At 42.9% G+C, this 10,666-nt stretch overlaps 1 long non-coding RNA gene across 1 annotated transcript in view; it reads left to right on the forward strand.

The window, feature by feature from the left end:
* The window catches only part of LOC134759429 (uncharacterized), a 48,566-nt gene extending 38,536 nt beyond the window's left edge, over positions 1-10,030 (forward strand). The window contains exons 2-3 of the long non-coding RNA XR_010135556.1: positions 1,106-1,251; positions 9,683-10,030. This is a non-coding gene — a long non-coding RNA (uncharacterized LOC134759429). The remainder of the gene's footprint in view (positions 1-1,105; positions 1,252-9,682) is intronic.
* The last annotated feature ends 636 nt before the right edge of the window (positions 10,031-10,666 follow it).

Here is a 10,666-nt window from a genome sequence, read left to right on the forward strand (position 1 = left end):
TCAAGCAATTCTTCTGCCTCAGTCTCCCAAGTAGCTGGGACTACAGGTGCGTGCCACAATGCCTGACTCATTTTTTGTATTTTTTTCAGTAGAGATGGAGTTTCACCGTGTTGGCCAGGACGGTCTCAAACTCCAGACCTCGTGATCCGCCCACCTCAGCCTCCCAAAGTGCTGTGATTACAGGCATAAGCCACCATGCCCGCCCCCCTCGGGTCTCTTCTATAAGGGCACTAATCTCATTCATGAGGGCTCCATCCTCATGATCTAATCACCCCCCAAAGGTCCTCCCTTTAAAACTGTAACATTGGGAATTAGGTTTCAAAATATGAGTTATGGGGGAACAAAACATTCAGACCATAGCAGAACTCCTTTATAGCTACTCTACAAAAGGGCACTTTCAAAGGTATTCAACAGGCTGTCCCTGCAATGCACCTGAATGCAGTCTGCAGTCTCTAAGACTGCTCAGTCAGGTTGTTGTTTAAAGGTACTCCCTTTTAACTTTCCCAAAGGAAGCTCATCAAGTATCAGGGAAGATTTCTAACCACTCCATTTCCCTCTGCTCCCTATTCCCATAGTCTGTACTGGAGAGTGTGGCCTCAAGGTTAAGAGATTTGCTCTGGGATTTGCCAAAGTCTATGGTTTTGTCCCTTTATAGCCTTCACTCAGGAAACTGTGTTATCATCTCCAGTGAGATTCTATGGTCTGCAGTCTTATCTTTAAGGAACATGAGATGATCAAATCCTTGCCTACCAAGAGGCTGAAGAGGACAACATCAATAGACAATTAACTTGCCATTCATTGTGGACTGTCTGTTCACCATAAAGCAATCACGTTTTATGAGTGCAGAGGCTGGTTTTTGGTTTCTGTTCATTTTGGGTTTGGGTGTTATTTCGTCTTTTTGTGAGTGTATTTGCATTGTCACTTTTTATTTGCCCCTTAAAATGATTGGTCTTAGAGAGAAGTCTTCATTTTTGTCTACATAGTAGAATCAAGATAAGGAATAAGAACCAGCTTAGATTGGGGTCAGCAAGAAAATTACTGAGTGAGTTGCTTTGTAGCTCTTCTTCCTTCCTTAACAAAGTTTAATATTGTTGTGTCCTTGTAGGAAAATGCCCCAGACCTGAGATGTGGCTGCAGGAGGAAGACCAGGGCTTCCTGAACAAAGGCTTCAGATGGAAAGAACCACAGATCTTGGCAAACTCCACACTCTGTAGACTACTATCCAGATCCATGCTGAAGGAATTTGAAAATGTAATTTCCCTTATGAAACTCCCAGGGGATGTTTTCTCTTTAGAGTATATTTCTATCTTCTTCTTTGGAGTAGGGGTCTAAGGAAGATTCTCTCTTGTAGCTGCTAAGGAGGTAGTCAGATTCGGTACAATCAGAGCTCACTCCTTAAATGTAAGACAAAATGAAGCTTTCTCAGTGATTCCCAGGATCTCTCCCACAGGCTAAACAAATAACCTTGGGTTACTTTTTGGGACCACAAGGAGTTTTGTTTTTTGTTTTTGTTTTTGTTTTTAAAAAAAAAAGGTAGGGAGGGAGATAGGAACAGCTCCGGTCTACAGCTCCCAGTGTGAGCGACGCAGAAGATGGGTGATTTCTGCATTTCCAACTGAGGTACCGGGTTCATCTCACTGGGGAGTGCCAGACAGTAGGTGCAGGACAGTGAGTGCAGCACACCGTGCATGAGCCGAAGCAGGGAAAGGCATCGCCTCACCCGGGAAGTGCGAGGGGTCAGGGAATTCCCTTTCCTAGTCAAAGAAAGGGGTGACAGACGCCACCTGGAAAATTGGGTCACTCCCACCCTAATACTGCATTTTTCCAACCAGCTTAAAAAATGGCACACCAGGAGATTGTATCCTGCACCTGGCTCGGAGGGTCCTATGCCCATGGAGTCTCGCTCATTGCTAGCACAGCAGTCTGAGATCAAACTGCAAGGTGGCAGTGAGGTTGGGGGAGGGGCACCCGCCATTGCCCAGTTAGTTGTTTGATTAGGTAAACAAAGCAGCCGGGAAGCTTGAACTGGGTGGAGCCCACCACAGCTCAAGGAGGCCTGCCTGCCTCTGTAGGCTCCACCTCTGAGGGCAGGGCACAGACAAACAAAAAGACAGCAGAAACCTCTGCAGACTTAAATGTCCCTCTGTGACAGCTCTGAAGAGAGTAGTGGTTCTCCCAGCATGCAGCTTGAGATCTGAGAATGGGCAGACTGCCTCCTCAAGTGGGTCTCTGACCCCCAAGTAGCCTAACTGGGAGGCACCCCCGCAGAAGGGGTGGACTGACACCTCACACAGCCGGGTACTCCCCTGAGACAAAACTTCCAGAGGAACGATCAGGCAGCAGCATTTGCGGTTCACCAATATCTGCTGTTCTGCAGCCACAGCTGCTGGTACCCAGGCAAACAGGGTCTGGAGTGGACCTCTAGCAAATTCCAACAGACCTGCAGCTGAGGGTCCTGTCTGTTAGAAGGAAAACTAACAAACAGAAAGGACATCCACACCCAAAACCCATCTGTATGTCACCATCATCAAAGACCAAAGGTAGATAAAACCACAAAGATGGGAAAAAAACAGAGCAGAAAAACTGGAAACTCTAAAAATCAAAGCGCCTCTCCCCCTCCAAAGGAACGCAGCTCCTCACCAGCAATGGAACAAAGCTGGATGGAGAACGACTTTGACCAGTTGAGAGAAGAAGGCTTCAGACGATCAAACTACTCCAAGCTACAGGAGGAAATTCAAACCAATGGCAAAGAAGTTAAAAGCTTTGAAAAAAAATTAGACGAATGGATAACTAGAATAATCAATGCAGAGAAGTCCTTAAAGGACCTGATGGAGCTGAAAACCAAGGCATGAGAGCTACGTGATGAATGCAGAAGCCTCAGTAGCCGATGCGATCAACTGGAAGAAAAGGTATCAGTGATGGAAGACAAAATCAATGAAATAAAGCGTGAAGAGAAGTTTAGAGAAAAAAGAATAAAAAGAAACGAACAAAGCCTCCAAGAAATATGGGACTATGTGAAAAGACCAAATCCACGTCTGATTGGTGTACCTGAAAGTGACGGGGAGAATGGAATCAAGTTGGAAAACACTCTGCAGGATATTATCCAGGAGAACTTCCCCAATCTAGCAAGGCAGGCCAACATTCAGATTCAGGAAATACAGAGAACGCCACAAAGATACTCCTCAAGAAGAGCAACTCCAAGACACATAATTGTCAGATTCACCAAAGTTGAAATGAAGGAAAAAATGTTAAGGGCAGCCAGAGAGAAAGGTCGGGTTACCCACAAAGGGAAGCCCATCAGACTAACAGCTGATCTCTCGGCAGAAACTCTACAAGCCAGAAGAGAGTGGGGGCCAATATGCAACATTCTTAAAGAAAAAATTTTCAACCCAAAATTTCATATCCAGCCAAACTAAGCTTCATAAGTGAAGCAGAAATAAAATACTTTACAGACAAGCAAATGCTGAGAGATTTTGTCACCACCAGGCCTGCCCTAAAAGAGCTCCTGAAGGAAGCACTAAACATGGAAAGGAACAACTGGTACCAGCCACTGCAAAATCATGCCAAACTGTAAAGACCAGTGAGACTGGCAAGAAACTGCATCAACTAACGAGCAAAATAACCAGCTAACATCATAATGACAGGACCAAATTCACACATAACAATATTAACTTTAAAGGTAAATGGGCTAAATGCTCCAATTAAAAGACACAGACTGGCAAATTGGATAAAGAGTCAAGACCCATCAGTGTGCCGTATTCAGGAAACCCATCTCACGTGCAGAGACACACATAGGCTCAAAATAAAGGGATGGAGGAATAGGTACCAAGCAAATGGAAAACAAAAAAGGCAGGGGTTGCAATCCTAGTCTCTGATAAAACAGACTTTAAACCAACAAAGATCAAAAGAGACAAAGAAGGCCATTACATAATGGTAAAGGGATCAATTCAACAAGAAGAGCTAACTATCCTAAATATATATGCACCCAATACAGGAGCACCCAGATTCATAAAGCAAGTCCTTAGTGACCTACAAAGAGACTTAGACTCCCACACAATAATAATGGGAGACTTTCACACCCCACTGTCAACATTCAACAGATCAAACGAGACAGAAAGTTAACAAGGATACCCAGTAATTGAACTCAGCTCTGCACCAAGCAGACCTAATAGACATCTACAGAACTCTCCACCCCAAATCAACAGAATATACATTCTTCTCAGCACCACACCACATCTACTCCAAAACTGACCACGTAGTTGGAAGTAAAGCACTCCTCAGCAAATGTAAAAGAACAGAAATTATAACAAACTGTCTCTCAGACCACAATGCAATCAAACTAGAACCCAGGATTAAGAAACTCACTCAAAACTGCTCAACTACATGGAAACTGAACAACCTGCTCCTGAATGACTACTGGGTACATAATGAAATGAAGGCAGAAATAAAGATGTTCTTTGAAACCAACGAGGACAAAGACACAACATACCAGAATCTCTGGGACACATTCAAAGCAGTGTGTAGAGGGAAATTTATAGCACTAAATGCCCACAAGAGGAAGCAGGAAAGATCTAAAATTGGCACCCTAACATCACAATTAAAAGAACTAGTAAAGCAAGAGCAAACACATTCAAAAGCTAGCAGAAGGCAAGAAATAACTAAAATCAGAGCAGAACTGAAGGAAATAGAGACATAAAAAACTCTTCAAAAAATTAATGAATCCAGGATCTGGCTTTTTGAAAAGATCAACAAAATTGATAGGCTGCTAGCAAGACAAATAAAGAAGAAAAGAGAGAAGAATCAAATAGACGCAATAAAAAATGATAAAGGGGATATCACCACCGATCCCACAGAAATACAAACTACCATCAGAGAATACTACAAACACCTCTACGCAAATAAACTAGAAAATCTAGAAGAAATGGATAAATTCCTCGACACAGACATCCTCCCAAGACTAAACCAGGAAGAAGTTGAATCTCTGAATAGACCAATAACAGGCTCTGAAATTGAGGCAATAATTAATAGCTTACCAACCAAAAAAAGTCGAGGACCAGATAGATTCACAGCCGAATTCTACCAGAGGCACAAAGAGGAGCTGGTACCATTCCTTCTGAAACTATTCCAATCAATAGAAAAAGAGGGAATCCTGCCTAACTCATTTTATGAGGCCAGCATCATCCTGATACCAAAGCCTGGCAGAGACACAACAAACAAAGAGAATTTTAGACCAATATTCTTGATGAGCATCGATGCAAAAATCCTCAATAAAACACCGGCAAACTGAATCCAGTAACACATCAAAAAGCTTATCCACCATGATCAAGTGGGCTTCATCCCTGGGATGCAGGGCTGGTTCAACATACGCAAGTCAACAAATGTAATCCAGCATATAAACAGAACCAAAGACAAAAACCACATGATTATCTCAATAGATGCAGAAAAGGCCTTTGACAAAATTCAACAACCCTTCATGCTAAAAACTCTCAATAAATTAGGTATTGATGGGACGTATCTCAAAATAAGAGCTATCTATGACAAACTCACAGCCAATATCAAACTGAATGGGCAAAAACTGGAAGCATTCCCTTTGAAAACGGGCACAAGACAGGGATGCCCTCTCTCACCACTTCTATTCAACATAGAGTTGGAAGTTCTGGCCAGAGCAATCAGGCAGGAGAAGGAAATAAAGGGTATTCAATTAGGAAAAGAGGAAGTCAAATTGTCCCTGTTTGCAGATGACATGATTGTATATCTAGAAAACCCCATTGTCTCAGCCCAAAGTCTCCCTAAGCTGATAAGCAACTTCAGCAAAGTCTCAGGATACAAAATCAATGTACAAAAATCACAAGCATTCTTATACACCAACAACAGACAGAGAGCCAAATCATGAGTGAGCTCCCATTCACAATTGCTTCAAAGAGAATAAAATACCTAGGAATCCAACTTACAAGGGATGTGAAGGACCTCTTCAAGGAGAACTACAAACCACTGCTCAATGAAATAAAAGAGGATACAATCAAATGGAAGAACATTCCATGCTCATGGGTAGGAAGAATGAATATTGTGAAAGTGGCCATACTGCCCAAGGTAATTTATAGATTCAGTGCCATCCCCATCAAGCTACCAATGACTTTCTTCACAGAATTGGAAAAAACTACTTTAAAGCTCATATGGAACCAAAAAAGAGCCCTCATTGCCAAGTCAGTCCTAAACCAAAAGAACAAAGCTGGAGGCATCATGCTACCTGACTTCAAACTATACTACAAGGCTACAGTAACCAAAACAGCATGGTACTGGTACTAAAACAGAGATATAGATCAATGGAACAGAAGAGAGCCCTCAGAAATAATGCTGCATATCTACAGCTATCTGATCTTTGACAAACCTGAGAAAAACAAGCAATGGGGAAAGGATTCCCTATTTAATAAATGGTGATGGGAAAACTGGCTAGCCATATGTAGAAAGCTGAAACTGGATCCCTTCCTTACACCTTATACAAAAATTAATTCAAGATGGATTAAAGACTTAAATATTAGACCTAAAACCATAAAAATCCTAGAAGAAAACCTAGGCAATACCATTCAGAACATAGGCATGGGCAAGGACTTCATGTCTAGAACACCAAAAGCAAGGGCAACAAAAGCCAAAATTGACAAATGGGATCTAATTAAACTAAAGAGCTTCTGCACAGCAAAAGAAACTACCATCAGAGTGAACAGGCAGCCTAAAGAATGGGAGAAAATTTTTGCAACCTACTCATCTGACAAAGGGCTAATATCCAGAATCTACAATGAACTCAAAGAAATTTACAAGAAAAAAACAACCCCATCAAAAAGTGGGCGAAGGACATGAACAGACACTTCTCAAAAGAAGACATTTATGCAGCCAAAAAACACATGAAAAAATGCTCATCATCACTGGCCATCAGAGAAATGCAAATCAAAACCACAATGAGATACCATCTCACACCAGTTAGAATGGCAATTATTAAAAAGTCAGGAAACAACAGGTGCTGGAGAGGATGTGGAGAAATAGGAACACTTTCACATTGTTGGTGGGACTGTAAGCTAGTTCAACCATTGTGGAAGTCAGTGTGGCGATTCCTCAGGGATCTAGAACTAGAAATATCATTTGACCCAGCCATCCCATTACTGGGTATATACCCAAAGGATTATAAATCATGCTGCTATAAAGACACATGCACACATATGTTTATAGCGGCACTATTCAAAATAGCAAAGACTTGGAACTGACCTAAATGTCCAACAAGGATAGACTGGATTAAGAAAATGTGGCACACATATACCATGGAATAATATGCAGCCATAAAAAATGAGTTCATGTCCTTTGTAGGGACATGGATGAAACTGGAAACCATCATTCTCAGCAAACTATCGCAAGGGCAAAAACCCAAACACCGCATGTTCTCGCTCATAGGTGGGAATTGAACAATGAGAACACATGGACACAGGAAGGGGAACATCACACACTGGGGACTGTTGTGGGGTGGGGGGAGGTGGGAGGGATAGCATTAGGAGATATACCTAATGCTAAATGACGAGTTAGTGGGTGCAGCACACCAACATGGCACATGTATACATATGTAGCAAACCTGCATGTTATGCACATGTACCCTAAAACTTAAAGTATAATAATAATACTAAAATAAAATAAACGCAAAAAAAAAAAAAGAAATGGCTTTAAAGACCACAAAAAAAAGAAGTTAGGGATAGGGGCTGTCTCTTCTCCAATAGCCTCATCATTGTGATCATGAAGAAGAGAAAATATGCAGATTGCAACTACCACAATCAGGCTAGGGGAAAAGAATGGTGAGAAAAATCCAAGCATGCAAAATAGACGGAATGAGGCAAACAGCCAGGCAGTGCTAGGAAGTCTTCAGGCAGATGGCCGGGCCTTACCCCTGGGTTGGGATTCAGGTAGGACTCCAGCCTGCACACTGGGGACTTACAAGGGCAAACCCCACACTCAAGGGTGCTGAGAGGGACACGAGTATCAGCAAGGACAGGATGCAGGCACCAATCCTGAGGGCACAAGGAAGGGCTGGGGTAGATGGCATTGCATTGTGGTCACCAGTCGTAAGGCCAGAGAATGAAGTTAGTATGGGTTGCATCTTTAGCTCTGTCACTTATTACCTCCATGACCTTGGGAAAGCCACTGTACTTCTCTAGGCTTCAGTTTTCTCATCTGTAAACTGAGGATAGTAATGTGTACCTTAGAGAACTGCTGGGAGAATTAAATTAACTATCACATGCTTAGCACAGTGTCTGGCACATAGCAGACACTCATAAAAATGATAGCCATTATTATCACAAAAATCAGTAGAAGCCAGTTTAATCAGAAAAAGGACACAACGAAAGAAGCATAGTATCCAGATTAGCATTGAGAGCAAATTGATTTTTAATCACACACAGTGGAGTTTGAGCTCTTTAAATTCCTCCTGCCCCAGGCCAAGATTAGTCCTAGCGCCTGGGAGCAGAGCTGAGTCCAGAGGTGATCAAGTGGCCCCAGCTGAGGACAAAGGGGGATAGCAAAGGCTGAGAGCTAGACAGGGCCTGACAGTAGCGTAGCCATCTTTGGGTAGGTTATAGGATAGCATCTGGAAAAGGGATATCTCTTGTTCTCACTTCTGTCCCAGAGCATATCTAAAGAGACAAATTACAGTTTAAAATAAGAACTTTCTAATAATTAGAATTATTTTAAACGTAGAGCAGGTGGCACTGGAAAGGGGCAAACTCAGTTTTATAGAAATGTTCCAGCAAGGATGGATATGTGGAAGTTCTAAGGGGAGAAATCTGAGTTAGAAGTTGCACTGGTTGACTTCTAAGGTGCTGTGGAGATGCTAACGTACCATGCTCTGTTGGAATCATGCCAACTTTTGAGCAAAAACCTAAGAAATTTCCAGCAAAGTTTCAGGGTTTGAACCTGGTCTGGTAGGTTTTGGTACCCTTGAGAGAATCACCTTTTCCAGGGGTTAATAGAGATGGTGGCCCTTCTGCAGGGCTGTCAGCTTCCCAATCACGTAGTGCTGCTTCTGATCTTTGCAAAAAAAATGAGCTAGTGGCGGTGCTGGGAATGGAGTGAGGGTGAGGGTGGGGGAGAAGGTGGCAAGAGAAGAGGAAGTGAGAAAAAAATAGATGCACTTTGAAGCCTGCAATTAGTTTGTACCGTGTTATTTCCATAAAGTAGACCTCACACTTGAGATCTGAAAGGTAATCATCGGAGATATCAGAGCCTGACTATAAATAGCCAAGCTCCTGGGCTTATGGCTGCACCCTGGGGAGAGGGGCCGGCAGGGAGGTGCCCTGCTGGGGCTCTGGGGGTCAGGGCCACACTCCCTCAACTCATCCTTATTAATGCCAACTCCCAGGACAACAGAGAATCTTGATAGCTATTTATGCCCCGATCAACTGTAATTGCTGCACTCATCACAGGGAAGCATGCTGCAGGAAGAATAACTTCACTAGACAAAGCTGCTGTATCCACCCAGTGGTTATAATCAAAAAGGTGTAATCACAGGTTCCTCCCAGGAGCTGCCATGAGATCCTCCCTCTGGCATCTCCCTCATTCTAGGATCTGTTTGTCTGGGCTGAGCTTCAGGTAGCTGCTCCCAGCTTCCTCCTTGTAAATCAGACCATTCGTCTCTCTGCCATGTCCACAGAAGGCCTGAGGAGGGACCAGTCCAGGCTGGTTTGCAAACAGAAGCCTGGGAATCTCCAAACACACGCCCCTTGGAACAGGCTCATAATCTGATGGCATCTGCGAGCTGCAGCTCAAGCCAAGACTCCATACTGTGGGCTTCCTTGCACCAGCTCAGTGGCTTTCTCATCTGTGCATGTTCATTTATGTGCATGCATGCATGTGGGATGGGGCATGTCTGGGTGAGTTCAACTTCAGGTGCACCTAGCACAGTCTCCGGCCTCCACTGATAATGTATCTCATACATACTATGTGCAATTATCTGTCAAATGCCACAAATGTTGCAATGAATAAAACACATTTTAAAGCATGGCTTTTTGTCATTACATGGTTTCTTGATGAATCAATACTTAGAGAAAAACTACTTTGATGTGGGAGATTTCAAAGTATTTTTAGCATTAGAAAGAAGAAAAACATTGGGAACCATTGCTTTACTAAGCAAAAATCCACATGAAGCCATTACAATGGGGCTGTTTTTATGCTGTGCATATTTCAGAAATTTAATATAAAGATTAAACTTGAAGCTTGCACAATTAACAAAATGTGCAAAGAGAACCTTATGCTGTTCCTGAGTCTCACTCTATCTTTGACTGTACCTCTCTCCATGTGCAGCCTACTGCACAGGGCCAGGCACGTAAGATGTATCAGTCAGAACTTGTTGACATGTTCCTTTCCTGAGCCTCTCTGCCCATTTTAGATCCCTAGGTCATCTCTAACTTCAGTTTTTCTGATTCTTGTAAACACTGAAAGCCACCCAGGTAAGATCAAGTGGGGTTCAGCAAGAACAAAATTATGCCCCAAGCTCCTTGACCTTATGAGCATTTCAATAATTTAATGGTTTGATGAAGGGGGTGGAAATGTTGTGGGATGGGTCTAGCTTAGGTCCCCTTCATATGAGTCATCCCTCTACTGGAGGGTATATTGCGAAGTGCATGGGCTTTAGAGC

This window comes from Pongo abelii, chromosome 9 (assembly GCF_028885655.2).
Source record: "Pongo abelii isolate AG06213 chromosome 9, NHGRI_mPonAbe1-v2.0_pri, whole genome shotgun sequence".
Classification (NCBI taxonomy): Eukaryota; Metazoa; Chordata; class Mammalia; order Primates; family Hominidae; genus Pongo; species Pongo abelii.